The sequence below is a fragment of the Pleurodeles waltl genome, chromosome 4_1 (assembly GCF_031143425.1).
Source record: "Pleurodeles waltl isolate 20211129_DDA chromosome 4_1, aPleWal1.hap1.20221129, whole genome shotgun sequence".
Taxonomy (NCBI): domain Eukaryota; kingdom Metazoa; phylum Chordata; class Amphibia; order Caudata; family Salamandridae; genus Pleurodeles; species Pleurodeles waltl.
In genome coordinates this window covers 56,935,913-56,961,241 of record NC_090442.1, presented here as the reverse complement: position 1 = coordinate 56,961,241, position 25,329 = coordinate 56,935,913, and the positions used below count along the sequence as shown (strand labels likewise).

At 49.8% G+C, this 25,329-nt stretch overlaps 1 long non-coding RNA gene across 1 annotated transcript; it reads right to left on the bottom strand.

Moving 5' to 3' along the window:
* Positions 1–317: 317 nt before the first annotated feature.
* Positions 318–23,614, bottom strand: LOC138288422 (uncharacterized). Its single transcript, XR_011202394.1, has 2 exons — positions 22,859–23,614; positions 318–527 (listed from the first exon to the last, which is right to left on the bottom strand). It is a non-coding gene; the product is annotated as an uncharacterized lncRNA (long non-coding RNA).
* Positions 23,615–25,329: the final 1,715 nt, after the last annotated feature.

Genomic DNA, 25,329 nt, shown 5'->3' with positions numbered 1-25,329 from the left:
GCTGTTGAAGGACTGAACCAAGGACTCCTGCTGATACTGATGTGAAACTATTTTATTAATGACGATGTAGCTGGATTGCGGATTTTACTAATAATGTAACTTTCATAGATGTAATTTATTCAAGATTGTGATTTTGAAAATGCAATTTAAAACTGGTTAAAAAAAAGTTATTGGAGATGCAGTTGGGTAGTTAGCTTTCACTAAAAAATACTAATGGTAGGTCAGCACTAATGAGGGACACTTTAGCAAAGCACATTTACTTTTGATAATTATTGAAATTATGAACTATGATTCAATCTCAAAACCGGAGCCATGGATTATGCATTTCCTTTGTCCATTTTATTAATCAGCAGCCTTTACAATTAGAAAAAAAAACTTTATTTCACAGAAATCTTAGGGAAGGGGTATTCCACATAACCTATCAAACTCTAAATTCATAACATAGTCCATGTTTATGTCCCCTCTTTCTTCGTGAGATAAAAATGGTCAGTTCCTTCTTGTTCATTCCCGTTTGGAGCCGTCATTCCCTAGAAGAGAAAATACACCTTGTAACTATTCCATGCAGAACCAATATGACGTTCAAGTGGAGGGCACACAAATAGCAATGTCACCTTAAATCTTAAATACAGTATTCAAAAGCATGATAATGGCAAAATAGTCATACTACTACCATAGGAAAGTCCCAAATGTATCCTGCATCAACTTTGTCACCGGGTCAACAGAAACCTCTTGCTAAAGCGGGTGTTGTCTTCATGTCCTTAACCCCTTCACTGCCATGGACATAATGCTATTAAAGAACGAGTTACTTACCTTCGGTAGCGACTTTTCTGGTGGATACATTAGCTTCCTGTGGATTCCTCACCTAATGAATACTCCCATTGCGCCAGCATTCGACGGAAATCTTCTTCCTAGGTTCTGCACGTCGACGAGGACGTCACAGTTGCCCACGGGATGCCGTCTGACGTCATACAGGCAATAAGAGGTCCTCGCCGACGTGCCGACATCAGCACCAACATTTTTTACGTGCCTGAGAATAATAGGCCATTGAGATGAAAGAACAATAGTAATATTTAATGATATTCCAAACACATCATTCTGAGAATTCAACCTACCATTTTTTTTTTTTTTAAACAAGTAAATAAATATATGAACTATATATATATAGATATAAACATATATACATAATATATACAAATCCTCAAAACCAAGAGGAGCACACTCAAGAATTACTTGGTTAGACCAAACAGGCAACGGGGAGGCGGGTGGGACCGCGAGGAATCCACAGGTAGCTAATGTATCCACCAGAAAAGTCGCTACCGAAGGTAAGTAACTCGTTCTTCTGATGGATACAACTACCTGTGGATTCCTCACCCAATGAATAGAGTCCCAAAGCAGTACCGCACTCGGTGGTGGGTGCCTGAATGGTCAAACCAAGAAATCCTGCAGCACTGACCGTGCAAAATGGCCATCCCTTCTGACCTCAGAGTCCATGCAGTAATGCTTCGCAAAAGTATGAAGGGATGACCAAGTTGCGGCCTTGCAGACGTCGACCACAGGAACACCCCTAGCCAAGGCCGAAGAGGCCGACTTAGCTCTGGTGGAATGAGCTCTTATACCATCAGGAGGATCCTTCTTTGCTAAAGAGCAACACATTTTAATGCAAAGAGCAACCCACCTGGAGAGTGTTCTCTTGTGGACTGCCTTTCCTCTCCTCTTTCCCACGTATCCGATGAAAAGCTGATCCTCCAGCCTGAAATCCTTTGTCCTGTCTATATAAAAGCTTAGCGCCCTCTTTGGGTCCAAGCGGTGTAGACTCTCTTCTTCCTTTGACGGATGAGGCGGAGGATAAAACGTGAATAGAGTAATTGTCTGGGCCAAATGAAAGGGTGAAACAACCTTCGGAAGGAAAGCAGCCTTCGTCCTCAACACCACCTTATCCCCATAAAAAGATGTATAAGGGGGTTTTACCGATAGAGCCTGCAACTCACTCACTCTCCTTGCAGAGGTAATTGCAACCAGGAAAACCGTTTTAAGAACCAATAATCTTATGGGGCAAGAATGCATAGGCTCAAAAGGGGACCCCCATAAGGAAAGTTAGAACCAAGGTCAAATCCCATTGAGGCATAACGAAAGGAGTTGGAGGGATTTTATTCATAAGGCCCTTCAAGAATCTAAGTACAATTGGGGATTTAAATAAAGAAGGCTGGTCTGGAAGACAAAGAAAGGCTGACAAGGCAGACAAGTAACCCTTAACAGTAGCCACTGCACAACCCCTCTGTGCTAAAGGCCAAGCAAAAGATAAAACATCTGACAAATGAGCACGTAAGGGATAAATCTGCCTCTCTCCACACCAAACCACAAATTTAGACCACCTATTAGCGTAGATAGATTTAGTGGAGTGTCGCCTGGCCGATAAGATAACATCCACTATATCAGGCAGGAGAGAGAAAGAACTCAGGTTGCCCCGTTCAATCTCCAGGCATGAAGGTGCAGGCTCTGGAGGTGGGGGTGTAAAACCTGCCCCTGCGATTGCGAGAGGAGGTCTGCCCTGAGAGGGAGACGGAGCGGAGGGCACAGTGAGAGTTGGAGAAGGTCCGAGTACCACACCCTCCTTGGCCAATCCGGAGCAATTAAGATGACTTGAGCCCGGTCTTGCCGAATCTTCCTCAAAACCCGAGGAATCAAGGGTATGGGAGGAAACGCGTAAAGCAACTGGTTGCACCAGGACATCTGAAACGCATCCCCCAAAGCTCCTTGTACCGGATACTGGAGGCTGCATAACGACTGACAATGCGCATTCTCGAGTGGCAAAGAGGTCTATTCAGGGAAAAAAAACCATCCGAAAGATGTAAAGAACTAGATCCGGATGCAGACACCACTCGTGGTTGTCCGAGAAGAAGCGACTGAGCTTGTCCGCATGTACGTTTAGGACCCCGGCCAAATGGTTTGCCACTAAACAAAGCTGATGGTCCCGCACCCGGGACCAGAGTCGCAGAGCCTCTCTGCAAAGAAGGTACGACCCTACACACCCTTGATCTCCAGATCCTCCAGATGAGCTCCCCACCCTACGGTGGAGGCATCCGTTATCACCGTGGCCACCAGAGTTGGCTGCGAGAACGGCTTCTCTTGAGAAAGGTTGCCTTCCACAGCCCACCATCGGAGATCCGCTGCAGTGTCTCTGGAGACCCTTATCGATTCCCCGAGATCTCTTCTGTGCTGAAACCACTGCTTGCGGAGGCACCACTGAAGAGCCCTTATATGCCAGTGTGCATGCGTGACCAACAGAATGCAAGAAGCGAACAGACCGAGCAAACAAAGGACCTTGAGGACCGGAACGACTGCTCCTTCTTGAAACATTGGAACCAGCGCCTGAATGTCCCGTATCCGCTGTGGCGGAGGAAAAGCTCGATTCAATGTTGTGTCCAGTACTGCGCCTATGAACAGGAGACGTTGAGAGGGCTCTATGTGAGACTTGGGCACATTTATTGAAAAACCCAGACTGAACAACAACTGGGTTGTCAGCTGTAGATGACGCAGCACAAGCCCCAGAGACTCTGCTTTGATCAACCAATCGTCCAGGTAAGGGAATACTGCTACTCCCTTCCTCCTGAGGTGTGCTGCAACAACTGCAATCACCTTCGTGAAGGCCCAAAATAGGCCTCAGATGACCATCCTTCTTGGGGATCGGGAAGTACCTGGAATAACACCCCTGACCCCTTTCTTACTCTGGGACCAACTCCACTGCACCTTTCAATAATAGGGAAAGAACCTCCTGTTGTAACAGCAAGAGATGATCTTCTGAACAAAAAGGAAAGACGGGGAGGGAAGTGAGGCGGAATCTCCCGAAAGGGAAGGGCGTAACCTCTTCTCACCAAACTGATGAAGTCTGTTGTTATGGACTCCCATATGGGAAGAAAGAGTGAAAGCCTCCCCCCTACCGGAGAGGTATAAGAAACAATGGTGAGAGGACTAGGGCTTCTTTCCTTGAGGTAACCCTCCAGCGGAAGAGGAAGGGTGCTGCTGCTGGGTGGCACCTCTTGTGCCGACTCTACCCCGCCGATAAGCGATAAGGGAGGCTGGAGGACTGCTGCGATCTCCCACGAAAGGAAGAACCTCTTCCAAAAACATGCAGCCGTCTAAGAGATCGAAATGGGGTCGCAGCAGCCTGCAGACCCAAAGATCTAGCTGTGGCCCTACATTCTTTAAAGCGCTCTAGCGAAGAGTCCGCTTTTGAACCAAACAGTTTTGCCCCATCAAAGGGCAGATCCAGCAACATAGACCGGACGTCTGTCAAAAATCCGGAAGTGCGGAGCCACGCATGCCGTCTGGAGGCAACGGAAGTCCCCATGGCTCTTGCAATAGAGTCCGTGGTATCCAGCCCTGTCTGAATAACCTGTGTAGCCGCCACCCGAGCATCCGAAAGAAGACTACACAAGTCCTGGCACATGTCCGGAAGTACAGTCTTCGTCGCATCCATTATGGCATGGATATACCTGCCCAGAATACATGTTGCATTGGCAATTTTAGAGCCATGCTGCAAAAAGAAAACACCTTCCTGGCCGATTGGTCCATCCATTTGGATTCCCGGTCCGAGGGTACTCCCGGAAACGAACCAGGGGCCGACCTCGAAGAGCAGGATGCTTGCACCACCAAGCTCTCTGGTGAAGGGTGTTTGGATAAAAACTCCGGGTCCCCAGGTGCAGATCTATAATGCCTGGCCACCGACCTACTATCAGCCAAAATAAAAAACAGGCTTCTTCCAAACCTCTTCGATCGGATCCATCAGGGCTTCATTAAATGGTAAAAGAGGATCCACCACGGCTGTAGCAGAATGCAAATCCTCAGTCGAAAGGTTGGTCTTCACCTGCGCCGTCGGTAAAGGAAGATCCAGAAATGCTGCGGCCTTCCTAATAAGATTGGTAAGAGGCTGCCTCCTCTGTATATTCATCAGGGGAGGTCAGATCATATTTGAGAGGTATCAAGACCACTTGCTGTGTCCAACCCAGGGAAATCACCCTGGGGGTCAGTGATCTCCCCTTCTTCGAGGAATTGCTGCTGATATTCCCTCTCCTCTAAAAGTCTAAGTCATGGAGCAGAGCAACGTCGGTGAATGGCGCCGGGTTCTCCGGATCCACCGACGCCGCAGATGGATCCATCAGCGCCATGGAGAAGGCACCCGATGCCGACATCCGACCCCATCACCTCCAACACCAGCATCAAAGGTCTCTCCCTCGAGGGCTGCACTGTCGGCAGAGGTGCCTGACTTGAATCTCCAGCCAAACAAAATGGTATAAACGGCGTCGGTTTATATGGAGCTGGAACGAGATTGAAAGCCAGGGGACCAGTGGGGCCAGCCGGCGCACCAACTCCTGGAGCCATATTTTGAAAAATCTGGAACATGGCATTAAGGAATGCCGCAGGATCCGTACCCGGAGCCGGGAACGAAGGATAAGCCTGTGGAGCCGGTGCCGGGCTGGACTCTTCAGGTTCAGGATGCACCGGCGAAGCCAAATGACTGAGGATCCACAACTTCAAAGACTGACGGGGCCGGGGACGTTTGCGGCGTCGCAGGTTGAGGGGGACACAGTTGGACTCACTTCCCAAGACTTTTGGTGCCGGGACGATGGAGACCTCGACCGACTTCTGGACTGACGTCGGGAGTCACGATGACGTCACTTCTTATGGGATGACTTTCCAGAAGAGGACCCATGGTGCCGCTTCCTCTCCTTCTTGGACCTTGCCAAGAAAAGCTTTGCCTCGCGTTCCTTCAATGCCTTCGTATTCATCTTTTGGCAGGATCCGCATTCTTGGAAGTCGTGATCGGAACTGAGGCACCAAAGACAATCGTTGTGCGGATCAGTCACAGACATGCAACCTCCACATTCACTGCAAGGCTTGAACCCCGACTTTTTCGGAGCCGACATCCTGGAAATACACAAAGTATACCTTCCGAAGAGCTAATGATACAGGTAACAGAAAAGTAACCATTATCGAAGGCACGGAAAAAAGTGAACTGACGTCAGCACGGCGGCGAGGACCTCTTATTGCCACGATGACGTCATGCGGAGCCGGGCAATTGTGATGTCCTCGCCGACGTGCACAGCTAGAGAGAAGTTTCCGTTGAATGCTGCGCATGGGGAGAATTCATTAGGTGAGGAATCCACAGGTAGTTGTATCCATCAGAAATGCAGTTTTAAGAATAAGGAGCCGCACAGAATAGCTGTGTAATGGCTCAAAGGAAGCACATGTCAGCTAAGTAAGAACAACATTAAGGTCTTACTGAGGCGTGATAAAGTGGGGGGGGGGGTTACAAATGGGTAAGACCATTAAGTAATCTACCCACAAGAGGAGACTTAAAAAGAGAATGTTTGTCCGCCAACATTAGGGAGGCTGAGAGCCGCCAAGTAACCTTTAAACAGTGCCAATGCAGAGCCCTACTGGGTGAAAGATATGATGAACCAAAGAACTGCAGAGAAAGAAGCAGGGGGTGGGGGGAGGGGGTCGGTGGAGGAAATCAAGAGACTTGTTTCTACACCATGACACAAATTGATGCCGACAAGCGTATACCATTTTGGTGGAGGGACTCCTGGTTGCCAAGATAAACTCACAGACTTCGTGTGGAAGGTCAAAAGCCGTCAACTGCCGCCGCTCTATCGCCACATGGAAGGCGAAGATTGGACAGCTTCAGATGGAGAACCATCCCCTGCTGCTGCACCAGAAGTGCCTCCCTAATTTGCAGTCTGACTGGAAGATCGGTGGCCATGCTCAATAGCTCTGGATACCGTACTCTCAGTGCCCAGTCTGGAGCCACAAAGATTACTTGGGCCAGAAGTGGTATTGGCAGGAAGGCGTAAAGGAAGCCCGAGATCCACTCAAGACTAAAAGCGTTGCAGAGCGAGTGCAGTCATGAAAACTTCAACATGCAAAACAGCTGACATTGAGTGCTCTCTACAGAGCCGAACAGATAACCAAGGCTCTCCCCTTTGTGAAAGAGACCTTGCACCTTTTCTAGATGTAGACGCCATTCTAGATCGACTGACTCAATGACTGCATTTGTCTGCTCTGACGCTTGGGGATCACACCAGATGTTGAACCACCAGTGATATGCCCTGATGTGCCAGCCATGTCCAGAATCACAGAGCCTCTTTATAAAGGGTCCAGGACCCTACTCCACCCTGTTTGTTACAGTACCACATGCCAGTAGTGCTGTCTGTGAACACTTGCACTACTTTCCCTTTGAGAGAGGGAAGGATTTCAATGCAAGCGTGATTCCCTGGAGCTCCAGAAGGTTGATGTTGGGCCCAGAATCCGCATGAGACCAGAGGCCTATGATCTACGCCTCTCCTATGTGGCCGCCCAATCCCAGTAGTGAGGCATCTGTCACTACTGAGATATCTGGTTGGGGAAGCAAGAGATCCAGATTCCAAAGCCACCACAGCAGATCTTTCACAGTCCCCTCCGAGATCTAGACCATGTCGGAGAGATTACACTGATGCTGTGCCCACTGGAACTTAAGTCCCATTGAAGAGCCCGCATATGCCATCTGGCATGTGTCACTAGCAGGATGCAGGACGCCATGAGGCCCTGCAGCCTCTGAGTTGTTTTCACCGAAAGCCAGGATAGAGGCTGAAATATCAGAATCATAGCATGAATATTCTTGATTCGCTTTTTGGGAGGATAGGTCCGAAACTGCACTGTGTCCAGAACAGCCCCGATTAAACGGAGCATCTGATAGGAAGTCAGGTGAGACTTTGGCATGTTTATAGTGAACCTCAATGTATACAGGAGGTTCGCCTTAGTCTGAAGGTGGGAGACAACTTTCTGGGGTGTGTCTGCCTTCAACAGCCAGTCATCGAGATAGGGGAAGACCGAAACCCCTAACCTGCGCAGATGAGCTGCAACCACCGCCATCACTTTCGTGAAAACCCGAGGGGTGCTGGTAAGGCCCAAAGGGATAACAGTAAATTGAAAGTGCTCGTTATCTACTAGGAATCGTAGACAGTACCCGTGGGCAGGCAGGATGGGAATATGGAAACAAGCACCCTGCAAGTATAACGCTACCATACAGTCTCCTGGGTCTAAGGCAGACAAGACATGAGCCAGAGTGAGCATTTTGAACTTCTTCTTGCAGAACAGAATGAGGGCCCGAAGGTCTAGGATAGGACATAAGTCTTTGCCTTTTTTGGGCACCAGAAAGTAGCAGGAATAACAACTACAACCTACTTCTGGCACAGGGACCCTCTCTATGGCACCTTTGGCGAAGAGAGCCGTGACTTTCTAGCAGAGAATTGCCAGATGATCATCTGGTAAGGGGCCGTAAGATGGAGGCATGGCCGGTGGGGATTACCCCCTTTGTATGATATGCAAAACCCACCTGTCTGTCGTGATGGTCTCCTAGTGGGGCAGGTGAATGCGAATCCTGCCACCAACTGGTATATGAGGGTGGGTACGGACTAGGAAGGTTTGGAGGCTGCACCAGGGTGGAGTGGGCAAACCTGTGTTTTCCTGTCCCATGGGCCTGCAGGATTCTGCATCCCCGGTGGCTGTAAAAGGGACCCAACAGGAAGCCCGTTCCGTTGCCACGAAAGGGGCAAAATATGGACTGTTGGTGGTGAGGTGAAACAGAGAGGCCAAGGGATCGAGCCATAGCCCGGCACTCAAACCAACCTCTCATGCGCGGAGTCCGCCTTGTCCCCAAAGAGAGGTGTGCCATCAAAGGGCATGTCCATGAGGGTCTGTTGGACATTTCCTGGAAAAACAGATGCCCTCAACCAGGCATGGCTCCTCAAGGCCACAGTCAACGCATCCCATTTACCTGTAGAATTGGTTGTGTCCATTTCGCAGGGAATGGTGAACTTAGCTGCATCTCTCCCATCAGCAAAGGCTTGGGAGATGTTAGCCCGGGTTTTATTCAGGATCTGCGGCAGAACTTGCACGACCGTATCCCACAAGCAGTGGTTAAAGCAGCACAAAAGGCATGCAGTGCTCACCGACCACAACGCCAGACTGGAGGAAGAAAACCTCATCTTCTTACCAAGTTGGTCTTTGATTCTCTATCCGGGGGAGTGGAAAGTAATGCACCAGATGACAATGATGCCTGGATGAAAAGGCTCTCAGGTGAGGGGTGTTGGGCCAGGAATTTATGGTCGTTTGGAGCAGGCTGATGGGGGCGAGCAATTCTACTGTTTACAGGAGCCCATGTTCTGGGTCTGGACCAAGTACCCGGAAGGACATCAATGAGGGCTTCATTGAAGGGGAGGCTCGGCGGTAGAAGCCCCAGCTTGAAGCACCTCCGTCAGGAGATTCGTCCTGACCGCTACAGTGGACAGCTCCATGTCAATGACCTCAGCCACCCTACTGACCACAACAGAATAAGAGGTTCCCTCCGCCGTAGCCACGGTAGGAGGAGAATGCATGCCAGCATCTGGAGAAGTATCTAGACCATTAGCTTCACCCTATTCCTGTGCCCAGTCCAAATCAGGGTTATCTAGCTGGTATTCTAAAGGATCCAGCGTCCCCTCCTATCCTTCCTTGTATTTGTACCCATAGTAATAAGGGTCCAAACCCAATCTGGGGTGAGAACCACATCGAAGTCAGAAGCAGCGTCGGCAGGTGCCGTTCTTTCTCCGGGTCATCGTGGGTAAGAATTGGGTCAACGTCGATCGTGTGCACCACCAATGTCAGAAGCACTGATGACCTAGCTGGTGTCGGGGAAGGTCGCGATGGCACGACCAGGGTCAGCAAGGATCCGGAGGGACTACTGGGGGCAGAAGCCAAAGACGCTGGCGTGGAACCAAAAGGGCCCTCATATGAACCCCTAGGCCTCGAAGGTGCCACAGAAGGGTCAGAATGACCAAATATGAGACGCATGGCCTCAAAACTCCTTGAGTTTGGCAAGGGTCGCCCTGGCTCACGGAAAATTGGGGAGGTGCGAAGCACAGCAAGGACACTCCTCCCACGTCGCATCGGCTGAGCGATGCAGTGAAGTTGGAAAACGCCTGGCCTTCTTTGACGACTTCTTTCTCTGACCTGAATGACACGAATATTATGATGATGAGTGGTGGTGACTCCGCGAACAGTCTCAAGACACTCCTCATGAGTGACACCATGAACGATGCAGAGTCGAGCGTCGGGCCTTCATGAGCTTTAGGGACCGCTCCCTCAAAGCCTTCGGGTGCATGGCCTGGCACTCAAAGCACAACTTCGGGATGCACTACAAACACAAACGGACCGGATGACGATCTGTCCCCGACATCATATGGTGACAGGCCTTGCAAGGCTTGAACCCGTTCTTCGGGGACATCATGATGCGCCAAGGGTCAACACAAAAAACAGACAAAAGGGTCCAATACACTTAAAAAATTAACAGGGTATCTCTTCTCCACATCAGCGTGTGGCACAGAAAAGAACGGACGTCACTACGCCGATTTCCTCATGTAGTGGAACTAAAATGTTGTGGATGATTGCATGGCAAAGTAGTGGCTTATGGAAGGTAGGTATTTATACACAGACTTTTGAAAGGTTTCTCTAATGGAAGGTAAACCTCAGTCAATTTCGAAGTACTTAACTTTTGTATGATACAACAAGATACAAGTAGGAAAATACAGGTCTGGTTGAGATAGGAACTGGGGGCAGCAAACAACACTCTACAGCCTTTTCCCCTGCTTAGGTCAGACTTTAGAATGACAACATGGTTGAGCCTTTTTTGGGCGTTTCAGGTATGAAATCACAAAGTGTCCTTTTCACCCTTGCTACGTTCTCCAGAACAAATGAAGTGGAGGCTGCCGCTTCTGTAACAGTAAGACTTTCAATGACAGGCAAAAGAAAGTGAAGGAAAAACACAAGACTTCATGTGGTTGTCTGACGAGGAACAAAATACGCAATGTACTTTACCCTCTGGATTTGGAGGATAAACAATTTCTAGTACCAAGAAGTTTTATGACTCACATTGTATGGATGAAAAAACTGGTTCTTATCCAGTCCGCCCAATGAAATCAGGTGATCAGAAGATGAGCTGGAATCCAAAGGCACCTAACAGTGAGCTGTAGCCTCGGAGTTCTGAGCAGTATCCACCAACTGATAGGGAGTAAGAACCGCAAGTCCTTAGGATTCACAAAACCTATTGGTCCTTGAGGTGGGCAGAAGACTTTAGTAGGAGTGTGAACCTCTGGGGCCATGTGTAGGAAGTTGGCTCTGTGTATACTATTTCAAAGTATGAAATAGTCTGCACAAATTCCAAGGTTTCCCCTTACAGGTAAGATGGTGGCAAAATCAGATAATACTAACGCACTATTTGTGGTAGTGTGGTCGAGCAGTAGGCTTATCAGAGAGTAGTGTTAAGCATTTGTTGTACACACACAGGCAATAAATGAGGAACAAAGACTTACTCCAGTCCAATAGGTTTTTATATTGAAAAATATTTTCTTAGTTTATTTTAAGAACCACAGGTTCAAGATTTACAGTTAACACTTTAAATGTAAGGTACTTCACTTAGATACTTTAGGAACTTTGAATAAAAGCACTATCATATACAGTGTTTGTAAAAATGGCAATAAGCTATTTTCAAAATGGACAGTGCAAAAATCAACAGTTCCTGGGGGAGGTAAGTAAAGGTTAGATTAGGAGGTAAGTAAAACACTTTCAAGTCTCAGTTCTGGGGCATAGGCAGCCCACCGTTGGGGGTTCAAGGCAACCCCAAAGTTACCACACCAGCAGCTCAGGGCCAGTCAGATGCAGAGGTCAAAGTGGTGCCCAAAACACATAGGTGCCTATGGAGAACAGGGGTGCCCCGGTTCCAGTCTGCCAGCAATTTAGTACCTGCGTCCTTAGGGGCAGACTGGGGGGGGATGGAAGGGGGGCAGGGCGGGAGGATTGGGCGCACAAGTAGGCATACAAAATACACCCTCGGCAGCACAGGGCCAGCCGGGTGCAGTGTGCAAAGCAGGCGTCTGGTTTCAATGGAGGGACCTGGCGGTCACTCTAGTGGTGCAGGCAGGCACAGGGGTTGTTCTTGGGACAGCCACCACCTGGACAAGGCAGAGGGTCACTCCTGCGCTGAAGTTTGGTTCCTTCAGGTCCTGGGGGCTGAGGGTGCAGTGTTGGTTCCAGGCGCCGGACCCTTGTTGGAGGTCGCGGTCAGGGGGCGCTTCTGGATTCTCTGCAGGCATCGCTGTGGGAGCTCAGGGAGGGGTCGTCTCTTGTCACTCACTGGCTCACAGACACCGGGTAGTCCTCCCTGTAGTGTTTGTTCTCTGGATCTTGAGCCGGGGGCGTCGGGTGCAGAGTGTGAAGTCTCACACTTCCGGCGGGAAACGTGAAGTCTTTGAAAGTTGCTTCTTTGTTGCAAAGAAGTAGCTGGTTTTGAACAGGACCGTTGTTCAAGGGAGTTTCTTGGTCCTTTAGTCCAGGGCAGTCCTTTGAGGCTTCAGAGGTCGCTGGTCCCTGATAGATGCGCCGCTGGTTGTAGGTTTTCAAAGTTGGAGACAGGCCGGTAGGGCTGGGGATAAAGCAGTTGTGGTCGCCAGTCTTCTCTGCAGGCTTGTAGGTCAGCAGTCCTCCTCGTTTCTTCAGGTTGCAGGAATCTGATTCCTGGGATCTGGAGTGCCCCTAAATACTGAATTTAGGGGGGTGTTTAGGTCTGGGAGGGCAGTAGCCGATGGCTACTGTCTTGGAGGGTGGCTACACCCTCTTTGTGTCTCCTCCCTGTGGGGAGGAGGGCACATCCCTAATCCTATTGCCCCTAATGCCCATTGCTTCACAGCTTGTGTGCTGGTGGGGAGAAAATGACTAAGTCGACATGGCACTCCCCTCAGAGTGCCATGCCTACCTCCCACTGCCTGTGGCATAGGTAAGTCACCCCTCTAGCAGGCCTTACAGCCCTAAGGCAGGGTGCACTCTACCACAGGTGAGGGCATATGTACTATGCCCATACAGTGGCCAAGCAAAACCTTAGACATTGTAAGTGCAGGGTAGCCATAAGAGTATATGGTCTGGGAGTTGGTCAAACATGAACTCCACAGTTCCATAATGGTTACACTGAAATCTGGGAAGTTTGGTATCAAACTTATCAGCACAATAAATGCACACTGATGCCAGTGTGCAATTTATTGTAACATACACCCAGAGGGCATCTTAGAGATGCCCCCTGAATGCCAACCAGAATTCTAGTGTAGGCGGACTAGTTTTTGCCAGCCTGCCACAGGCCAGACATGTTGCTGGCCAGGAACAAAGCCTGTACTGAGTGGAAGTGCTTCTCACCTCCCCCTGCAGGAACTGTTAACACCTGGAGGTGAGCCTCAAAGGCTCACCCCTTTTGTTACAGCACCACAGGGCATCCCAACTAGTGGAGATGCCCGCCCCTCCGGCCATTGCCCCTACTTTTGGCGGCAAGGCTGGAGGAGATAATGAGGAAAACAAGGAGGAGCCACCCACCAGTCAGGACAGCCCCTAAGGTGTCCTGAGCTGAGGTGACCCCTGCCTTTAGAAATCCTCCATCTTGAGTTTGGAGGATTCCCCAATAGGATTAGGGATGTGCCCTCCTCCCCACTGCGAGGAGGCACAAAGAGGGTGTAGCCACCCTCCAGGACAGTAGCCATTGGCTACTGCCCTCCCAGATCTAAACACACCCCTAAATTCAGTATTTAGGGGCTCCCCAGAACCTAGGAAACTAGATTCCTGCAACCTAAACCAAGGAGGACTGCTGACCTGAAGCCCTGCAGACAAGACGGAGACGACAACTGCGTTCAACCCAGCCCTCCCGGCCTGTCGCCTGACTCAAAGAACACTGCAAAAGCGACGCATCCAACAGGGACCAGCGACCTCTGAAGCCTCAGAGGACTGCCCTGAACCTAAGGACCAAGAACCTCCTGTGAACAGGAGCCCTGTTCAAAACCAGCTACTTATTTGCAACAAAGAAACAACTTCCAAAGATTGCACATTTCCTGCCGGAAGCGTGAGACACTACACTCTGCACCAGACGTCCCCGGCTCGAGATGCAGAGAACCAACACCACAGAGAGGACTCCCCGGCGACTGCAAGCCTGTGAGTAGCCAGAGACGACCCCCCTGGGCCCCCACAGCAACCCCTGCAGAGAGAATACAGAGGCTTCCTCTGACCGCGACTGCCTGTAACAAGGGACCAGACGCCTGGAACCAACACTGCACGCGCAGCCCCCAGGACCTGAAGGAATCGAACCTCAGTGCAGGAGCGACTCTCAGGTGACTCTCTGCCGAGCCCACCAAGGTGGTGGCTGTCCCGAGAAGCCCCCGCTGTGCCTGCCTGCAACGCTAGATGGTGGGCTGCCTAGGCCCCAAACTTGAGACTTGCAAGTGTCTGTCTTATCTCCAAAACTAACCTTTACTTACCTCCCCCAGGAACTGTTGATTTTTGCACTGTATCCACTTAAAATAGCTTATTGCCATTTCTACAAAGACTGTACATGATATTGTGTTTATTCAAAGTTCCTAAAGTATCTATGTGAAGTACCTTGCATTTAAAGTGTTTGATGTAAATCTTGAACCTGTGGTTCTTAAAATAAACTAAGAAAAGTTATTTTTCCATATAAATACCTATTGGCCTGGAGTAAGTCTTTGAGTGTGTGTTCCTCATTTATTGCCTGTGTGTGTACAACAAATGCTTAACACTACTCTCTGATAAGCCTACTGCTCGACCACACTACTACAAAATAGAGCATTAGAATTATCTCTTTTTGCCACTATCTTACCTCTAAGGGGAACCCTTGCACTCTGTGCACACTACTTCTCAATTTGAAATAGTATATACAGACAAGGTCCTACATATATGTACTCCCTTAAACATACACTGCAACCTGCCCATGAGGCTACCACGGGCCTACCTTCAGGGTGCCTGACAAGTAGTAAAAAGGGAAGGTTTAGGCCTGGCAAGTGGGTAAGCTTGCCAAGTCGAATTGGCGGTTTAAAACTGCACACACTGACACTGTAGTGGCAGGTCCGAGCCATGGTTACGAGGCTACTAATGTGCTGCAGGCCCACTAGTAGCATTTGATTTACAGTCCCTGGGCAACTCTAGTGCACTTTACTAGGGACTTACCAGTAAATAAAATATGACACTCATGGATAAACCAAACGGTACAAGCTCTATAGGGAGCACTTGCGCACTGATTAGAAGTGGTGAAGTGCACAGACAATAAACCATCAAAAACGGACCAGAAAAATATTGTAGGAAGGCAGCAAAACGTTTGGGGATAACCCTGCAAAAAGGGCCATTTCCAATATCACACCTGCAGGAGCTGATGGTGAGCCTCAAAGGCTGAAGCCTCTTGTTACAGTGCCATGGGGCACTCCAGCTAGTGGAGTTGTCCGCACACGGACAAAGCCCCACTTTTGGCAGCAAGGTGATCAGGAAAATTATGGAAAGCAGGGAGGAGTGACCCCCCCAAAACTCACCCCACCCCCTGCCATCTAAAGCTAGGGCCATCCCTAGGGTGTCCAGAGCGGAGGTTGCCCCCCCCCCCTTCCTGCAGAATCATCCATATTAGTTTGGAGAACAGAAACCAATAGGGTTAGGTTTGCGTCCCCCTCCCCAAAGGGAGTGGACACAAGAACGGGGTGTAGCCACCCTCTGGGACAGAAGCCATTGGCTACTGCCCTCTGACCCCTGTAACCCCCCTAAATCCAGGATTTAAGGGCTTACCTGAACCCAGCTCATGAGATTCAGGCTGACCTGACAAGAAAGAAGGACTGCTGAGCTGAACCCCCAGCAGAGAAGATGACGACAACTGACGGCCTAAAAAAACCTGCACAAAAACAGTGAGGCATCCAGCGGGGCCAGCCACCTCGACCAAGTTATAGAAGTCTGTCTTGCACCCAAAAGGACCAAGAACTGCAGTGTACAGTGGCCCTGTCCAAGAAGGAAACATCCAGGGACTCTGGCACACCTCCAGACACGCGAGTCCTGACCATCCTGCACCAGACACCCTACAGCCGGTGACCACGTGGCCCAACCAGCTAAAGAATCATCAGGTGATTGTGAGCAAGTGCCCACCCTGGGTTGACCTTTCGACCCCCCCCCCACAAAGATGCCTGCAGAGGGAGGACCGAGGACCCCGACCCCTGAACGCGAAAGCACTGGATGAATATAACCGCACTGTGAGAGACTGGCACCTTATTGCAGTACTCCCCCACATTTTTGCCTGGTTTCCGAATGCAACTTGGACTGGAGTGCACTGGGATCCTGCTAACTAGGTTCCCGGTACCAGTGTTCTTTCCCTAAAACATTTTAAAAGTGATTGGATACATCTTTAGCTATCACTACAAGTCCCTAGTAAAAAGGTACTTAGGTACCCAGGGCATGCAGTACTTTGGATAAGCCCCTGGTGGCAGTGGCACTGATTGTGACAACCTCAAGGGACATGCATCAAGATGTGCACAGCACTGCCATAGCAGACAGTCTCCTGCTGCAAACCTAAAATACAAACTCTACTTGGCACACTACCTGTGTGCCCGGTCCACCGTACACTGCATTAACTATGGGTAAGACACCCCTATAGCAGGCCTTACAGACCTAAGGCAGGATACTCCATACTATATGTGAGTGCACAGCTGAATGAGCAGAATGTTCCCACCGTGTCCCTGGCAAACCTGGGATATAGTGAGTGAATAGAGCTGCCATTTTAATGTATGTGCTGGACACTGGCCAACACGAGATTCCCAGCAAAATAATGGCTACTCTGAACCCTGGGTTGTTTGGTATCAAACCACTCCGAATGATAAATTCAAACTGGTACCAGTACTGGATTTATAATAAAATGTACCCAGGGATCACCTTAGAGGTGTCCCCTGCAAAAGCCAACTATCCTGGCATATTTTCTGACTGGTTTCATCCAGCCTGCCACACCCACACAGTCCATATACAAACCTTGGTGGAGAGCCCAGTCTCCCTGGTTTGTAAACCAATGCCCTCCCTTGGTGGAGGAGCTAACCACCCACTCCCCCAGGAACGTGCAAAACCCCGGTAGTGAGCTTCAATGGGCTACAGCCTCCGAAACTCGAGCCTCCAGGCCTGCTGCTAGCATCTGAGGGGTTGCCACTTTGCAAAACACCCACTTTTTGAGTGAGCAAAGGTGGGAAACCACACAAAGATTAGGAGTGGCGGCCTAGCATGCACCACCTCTAAGGTGTTGTCTGCGAAGTGGACCCTCAAATTCAGTTTCCTCCATCTTGAAATGAAGGAAACTAGCCAATCAAGTTTAGGGAAGTCACCCTTCCCAAAGGAAGTGGACACTAAAGTGGGTGGAGCCACCCATAGGTAAGTGTCCCATTGGACATTACCAGGTTTCCCCTAGAACACCCACTAAATTCTGTATTTATTGGACATCCCTAGAACAAGAAATCAGATTTCAAAATACAAAGAAGACCTGCACCAAAGAAGATCCGAAGCAAAAGAACTACAGACCTGTTGCACAAGAAAAGGCGCCAAACCCTGCCTGCTGCACCCAGGACCTGCAAATTGCTGCTGTGGAGGAGCTGGACACTGGACCGAGCCCAAGAAACCCAGGTAATATCCAGGCTTAAAGAATCACCCCAGATATCCCTTTTGAGTGGAGGCACCACTCAAAAACCAAGCAAGATCCAATAAGCCAGTGAAGGTCGCTTCGCTGGCTGGCCGATATGTCCACAACCGGAATTTGCAGCCGGACCCCACGACACACTAACTACCGTCCCGGACGTGACCTACAAGTGTGCCAAGATTGGTGGCACTGTGCCCTCCAGTGGCCGAGTTACGCCAATTCCCTGGGACAACCTCAAACCAGCTCCCCAAGAGCTGAAAGGATCAGGAGGAAGCTCCTGTAGAGGGACTTTAATAACACCCTGGGACCTACCACCAGAATGCTCACAGTGTCCTGTAAGCAGCCAGAGAGACTCACCTCCAAAAGGACTCAGTTGCGCACAGCTCTGGATCTCACCCCACATCCGGCCGCTCTGCGCCCGGAACAAGGAACCAGCTGTGCTCCACTGATCCCCAAACCCTTGCGACCTCGACAGCCCAAGGGGACCCCCAGAAACCATCTTTTCCAAGTGGCCCCTACAGGTGGCCCTGTGCCAAAAGTGTTTCCTACACTGCTCCCGCCGGAAACGGGAGCCGCAAGAGGCTCTCCGGCTGGTGCAAGGTGCCTACTGACTGCTGCGACCACCCTGCAAAAAATTAAATAAAAAAAAAAACACAAAAGAGACTGGTAACTTAATTGTACGATTTTGAATGGTAACTGTACACCAATTCCAATGATGCGTAATTATGCGCAGAAAGACTAACTTTATTACAACTTTTAAAACTAATATCTAAAAAAGTATTTGAAAGATCTTGGTCTTAAAAATTAAGTAAAACTGAAGTATTTTTATAAACTCTGGTCTCGAGTTATTCATTGAGTGCATGTGCTGCATGATTGGTTTTGTGAGCACAACAAATGCTTAGTACATCTCCTGGATTAGCCTAACTGCTCGACCAGCTACCTTAACAATTGGAGCATTAAGTGGTCTAATTTTTGCTCATGGAAACCAAAGTGTGGTCGCCTGGACCCACTGCATAGTGTGCCTAGTTTTGCACACTGCATAGAAGGCCAGCCTCCTACAGATGCCTAAAAGACCACTGCACCCGCAGCCCCCCGGGGAACCCGACCTCCAGCACAGGTACATTCCTCCCTGTCTAGCTTAGGGTTTGCTCCAGGGGACCCCCTGGTCCTCACATGCAGCATCTGAGTGACCCCGGGGTCTCCTCACAGAGATCTATTGGAAACCCAATGCCTTGTTTGCATCCTGCACCCAGCTGCCATAGTGCCACGGAGGGTGTGCGTTTGATGCCTCCTTGTGGCCCCAACAGTGCCCCTCTAACCCTCCCCCTCCTACCCCCAGGTCTGCCCACCAAAGAACTGGTACTTATCTGCTGGGAGATCTGATTCAGAGTGCACCCTGTCTCCGTAGGAGCCCACTTTAAAATGGCTCAAATTTGACCTCTGCACCCGAACGGCCCAGTGTTGCTGGGAGCTTGGGGTTCACTTGAACCCCCAGCTGTGGACTTCCTAAGCCCCAGAGACTGAAACTGTTAAGTCAAGTACTTACCTCTAAAACTGTGCTTTAGTTTCTTCCCCAAGGATGTGTCCTGAAAATTGCAGTGTCAACATTTAAAATAGCTTTAATGGCATTTATTCAAAAACTGTATGCTATATGAATTCCATTCAAAGTATTATTATTGATATATACGTGAAATAATATCTATTGATGTAATTACATGCAAAGAGAATCTTGTGATTCTAGAAATAAACAAAATTTATTTTTCTATAAAAACCTATTGGTCTGTAGTTTAGTCATTAAGGCCCTCATTCTGACCCTGGCGGATACAATCCGCCAGGGCCAACGGGCGCGGGAGCACCGCCGACAGGCCGGCGGTGCCCCTAAGGGCATTCTGACCGCGGCGCTAACGCCGCGGTCAGACAGGGAAAACTGGCGGTCTCCCGCCAGTTTCCCGCTGCCCTGGGGAATCCTCCATGGAGGCGCAGCATGCTGCGCCGCCATGGGGATTCCGACCCCCTTCCCGCCGGCCTGGCTCTGGCGCTTCTTACCGCCAGAACCTGGCCGGCGGGAACGGGCGTCTTGGGGCCCCTGGGGGCCCCTGCAGTGCCCATGCCCATGGCATGGGCACTGCAGGGGCCCCCTAACAGGGCCCAACTAGGCTTTTCAGTGTCTGCGATGCAGACACTGAAAAGCGCGACGGGTGCTGCTGCACCCGTCGCACGCCTTCCACTCCGCCGGCTCGATTCCGAGCCGGCTTCCTTGTGGAAGGCGCTTTCCCGCTGGGCCGGCGGGCGATCTGAATCAGATCGCCCGCCGGCCCAGCGGGAAAGTCAGAATACCCCTCGCGGTCTATTGACCGCGGGGCGGTATTCAGGCGGCTTCCGACGGGCGGGCGGCAACCGCCGCCCGCCTAGGTCGGAATGACCACCTAAGTGTGTGCTTCTTCTATTGTGTCTGTGTGTAGAACAAATGCATTTGTAGTATCTACTTTAGCCTCTGTGGAACACCTGGAGTCTGTGCATGTCATTTTGATATAGTATATAAAGAGTGAGCTGCCTACAAAGGGGGACTGACTGAGTAGGCGAGGTAGCATGTTCCAGGTCTGTGCTGCGATGTAGGAAAAGGATCTCCCTCTGGCTGCATTGTTACCAATTCTAGGGGTGGCAGCAAGGGCAACTTGTGCAGAGCGGAGTTACCGGTCTCTGTTTGGGTCTGAGAGACTCAGTTGGTGCACGAGTCGCTGAGTCTGAGTGGCTCTGTGAGTGTGCGCATGAGTACCTCAGTGAGTGTGAGTGCTTGGGGATTCTCTGAGCAGGTCTGTGTGAGTTCACGAGTGCCTCTGTGGGTGTATTACTGGGTGCATGTGTATGTGAGTATTGTAGGAAGCAGCATATATAGTGAACCAAAACGAGGTACACTGCGCAAAAAGTCAAAGCAATCAGAGGAACAAATTACATCCCAAATGCTCCTTTTTTCGGTAGTGTGGTCAAGCGACTCCTACGGTAAGTGAGACACAAGAAATCACACCAATTTATAGTAATAACATGTACTTTTATATAAAGTATGATATTTTGATTTATTAATTTTTACAGCTTGCAAAACTTGATACAGTGCATTTTTCAGATGTGGTAAAGTTATCCTATGAAGGAAGAACTAGCACTGCATACAGGTATAGTAAAGCGACTTACGTGATCAATCTCCTGGACTTCGGCCACACGGACCATTCACCTCAGGCAGCAGGGTGCATGGGTACAGCTCAGCGTCAAGTGCCCCATGTAAGTCTATGGGGACCGGTTTGGTCACAAAGTTGCTTGAGGGATAGATTGGGAGTCCACATCAGAGGAACCCACGTGGGTTTCGAACCTTGAGACCCTTAGGCACGTAGGGACACCACCGATCCACTTCACCTCAGGCTGTGGGGTGCAGGTGCAGTGGTGTTTTATCGCATCAGGTCTGGTGCTGGAGTTCCTTGTGGTTGTAAGGAGCCCCGCAGAAACAGTCTATAGGCATCGACTTGGGGTTTAGTCCGAACAAGCCAACAAGTGGCCTCAAGTCTCACGAGGCAGAGAGATGTGGGGACAGCCTTGGTACTCTTCTCCTAGGCCCAGGGCAGACGGGTGCAGAGGTGTCCTGAGACATGGGGTCTTTGTCACTCACTGTTGCTAGGGGTCTGCAGAATCAGGCTGCAAACGCTGTCAGGAAGTCCACATAGGGCAAGCTCTGGGTAGGCTGTGTCTGAACGGCCTGGGGACCATGGTGACACCACTGGACCACTTCAACTCGGGCTACGCTGCTCAGCTGCAGTGATGTTGCCCAGTGTTGGGTTTTTGGCAGTCAAGGTCCTCATGGTTCTTCCTTGGGTGCCTGCAGATGCAGGGCAGCAGCTCCTGTAATCCAAAAGAGTTCTTCTTGGTGATTTGTGAAGCACGGACAGCGCTCCCTGATTTTTGGAACCTGCAGTGGCAGGACAGGTCAGATGCTCCTCAAGGGCCAGGCGCAGCAGGCTTGGCACCACGTCAGTCGTGCTTCTTAGGTCTATGGTTTTGCAGTCTTGTTGCACACTCCTTTTGTGTCATGGAAGAAAGTCAGAGAATCTGTGTAGGAAAGTGCCCTTGTTGGCATGGTTGCCCCCCACTTTTTGTCTGATATTGGTGATAACTTGACAGAGCGTGATGGGATCCTGCTAACCAGGCCCCAGCACTAGTGTGCTTTCCCAAAACTGTAGCATTGTGTCCACACAACAGCACACCCTTGGTACACAGTTAAGTCCCTTGTAACAAGTACCCACGGTACCAAGGGCCCTGTTAACTGGAAAGTCCCCAAGTGCTGCAGCATGACTTATGCCACCCTGGGGACCACTCACCTAGCACATGCACATTGCCATTGCAGCTTGTGCGCGCTGGTGCTGAGAAAAAGGCAAATTCGACATTGCACCTCTCAGTGTGCCACACCACAAACCACTGCCGATGGTATACGTAAGTCAACACTAAAGCAGGCTTTACAGCCCTAAGGGAGGGTGCACTATACCATAGGTGAGGGCATACCTGCATGAAGAATATGCCCCTAAGTGTCTAAGTCCATTCTTAGACATTGTAAGACTAGTGGGGCCATATTAAGTATATGGGCTGGGAGTTTGTCATTATGAATTCCACAGATCCATAAACTAAAGTCTAGAATGTTTGGTATCAAGCTTGTCAGCACAATAAACCTAAACTGATGCCAGTGCTGGTTTTATTGAAACATGCACCCAGAGGGCATCTTAGAGATGCTCCCTGTATTTACCCATTCCTTTAATGCAGGACTGACGGGTCTGCGCCAGCCTACCACGAACAGACAAGTTTCTGATTCCATGGGGTGAGAGCTTTTGTGCTCTCGTAGGCCAGAAACAAAGCTGACACTGTGTCCGTGCTTCACACCTCCACCCTGCAGGAATTCTAACACCTGGTGGTGAGCCTCAAATGATCAGGCTTCTTACCTAGAAGCAGGCCTGATTCTGAGTGCCCCCAGTCGCCATAGGTTCCCACTGTAAAACCAGGCAGCAACGTTGACCTCTGCATAAAGCCAGCCCTGTGTGGCTGGTGGAGGGTGCATGGCACTAACTCAAACTCAGACCCATGGTATTATAACCCCCAGAGAATGGAACTGTAGGTCTGGTACTTACCGCCATAACTGTACTTTCTTTTATTCCCTACGGAACTGTTCCTGAAAATTGCAGTGTGTCAAATTTTAAAACATATTTGCTATATTCACATAAGCCACTTATATTGCCAAATTAAAACAAATAGGTATTGATACATATTTTGGATACTTACTTGTAAATGTGCTTTCCTTGCAAATTGAATCTTGTGGTTCTAGAAATAAATGGACAAAAACAAGTTTTGGTATCTAAAAAGAATTGCCCTGAAATTAGGGCTTTGAGAGCATGCTTCATTTATTACCTGTGTGTACAAAAAATGCTTTGCACTACCCTCTGATAAGCCTAACTGCTCGACCACAGTACAACAAAACAGCATTAGTATCATATTTGTTGCCTCTAAACTCTGGTGAATCCCTGTACAGACTATATCTCAATTTGATATAGCATATCCAGAGCCATCTTCCTACAATCTTGTATCAGTGGTTCCCCTAAATAGTCAATTTAGGGGAACCGGTATTGAGAGTGAAGGGTAGTAATCACTGGAGTACTGTAGGAATCTGGCCTGGTGTGTGCTAACTACCTATGGTATGATCACCTTATACAAGGTCCATGTATCCCTTATGAGTGAAGTGGAGTCAGTGTCAAGGAAGCCAGGCTCTCTAAAGGTAGCTGTGGATAAGTAGCCAAGGCTTATTTAGGAGACACGCAAAGCTCTCATGCAATACCACTGTAGTCATACAGCACTTACACAAATGAAAGAAGGCACTCAGTACTACGAAAATAGAGGCTCTTTATTAGAGTAATACAAACACTAGTTAGGCAATACTCTAATTGTAGGTAAGTAAACATACTACACATGTACAGTAACAATCAGGAATAGGCTTAAAAAGCAATTGAGAACACTGAAAAACAGCAGACAAAACTCTAGACCAGGGGAGTGGGGGTGGGGTGGTGTTGTTAGGTGGATGCAGGAGTTGGTCGACGGTGGAAAGAAGACGGTCAACACTGGGGCAGGTGAAGAGTTCCTGGCTGATGCGGTCGATGTCCCACGCTGGATGAAGGATTGCAGTCAGTCTGTGGAGTGAAAAAAAAACACATCCAAGACCTGAAAAAGGAAAATATCACAGTTGCTAGCAGTGGAGCTGTTGGGGTCCAGGAAGGCCAAGTGAGGGGGAGAGGGAACTAAACCCACAGGGGATGTCCGTAGCGACCCTCGGCAGTGCGGAGAGTCCAAAGAAGAAGATGCAGCCCACACAGATGAGTCGCAGGCAAGGAGCACAGGAGTCACGGTGAGGCCCATGCAGGACACTTAAAAAGGAGTCCCACGTCACTGAATAACCATGCAAAGGGCTGAGCATCACAGGGAAGAGTGATGTGGACAGGAGCAACACAAAGACTGAAGTTCCCCTGGAGGCGGTGCCATCAAGCCTTGTCAGTTGCAAGAGACACTATGCATGGAGAAGGGAAGGTCCTACCTTCACCCAAGTTGGACAGCTGGTAGGGAGGACGCAAAGGACCACCAACTGTGATGCAGGATCCACACAGTTCCATAGAAGAGGAGATCCATGCAGCCGGTCATCATTGCAGCAAAATGCCTGCAGATGCACAGGAGCGACTTTCATTCCACGGGAAGTTTGCTTCTTAGGGCAGACTGAAGACTCGCCACCCTCATATGATGCACAGCCGGGGAAATGTTTCAGTTGCTAGAAGAAGCCAGAGAAACAATGTTGGAGAGCAGAGGCGTAGCTGTAGATGCGGACTGTAGGTCCCTGTGGAGTCCAGCTGCGGTTCGAGAGGCCAGAAGTTTCAGTAAACGATGCAGATGATTCCTGCTGGAGTCTTGCATGTCGAATCTGGGAACCCACCCATGAGGAAGACCCTAAATAGCCCTGGAAGGGGAACTGGTCACCTAACCACATGGCCAGTAAGATGCCCCCAGAGGCCTCTGCCCACCCTAAGGTCAAGATGGCAGAATCAAAGGGCCATCTGAAGGAGCTCTGGGCACCCACCCTGGGGTGGTGATAGACAGGGGAGTGGTCATTCCCATTTCCATTGTTCAGTTCCAGGACAGAGCAAGGATTAGGGGTCCCTCAACTGGCGCAGATTGGTTTTATGAAAGGATGGCACCAATGGTGGCCATCAAAGCATACCAGTGGCTTGGCGAGGCTACCCCTCCCAAGTCATTTAACACCTTTTTTCTACCCAAAGGCAAAGGGTGTTGCCTCCGTCACCTAAAGGAAATTCTTTTGTTCTGCCTTCCTGGACTACAAGTCAGAAACGTTTGATAACAAACATGCCCATGTTCAGAGTTACCCTTATGTAGCTGGCAAAGGTAGTGACCTATGTCCAGTACACGCGTGAAATGGCATCCCCGCACTAATGAAGTCCAGGAAAATGGAGATGAGTCTGTGGGGGAATCTCTGCTCCTGCAGGGGTGCCCTCCGACATCGGTACTTGCAGCAGGCCCTCTGGGCTAGGAGGCCCTGCCTTAGGAGTGACTTACAGGGACCTGGTGCAGTGATCCTCAGTGAAAGGGTGCATGCACCTTTACATGCAGGCTGCAATGCCAGCCCTGCAAACACATTTTACATAGGTCCCCATGGGTGGCATAACATGCTGCAGCCCATGGGGAACCCCTGGTGTCTC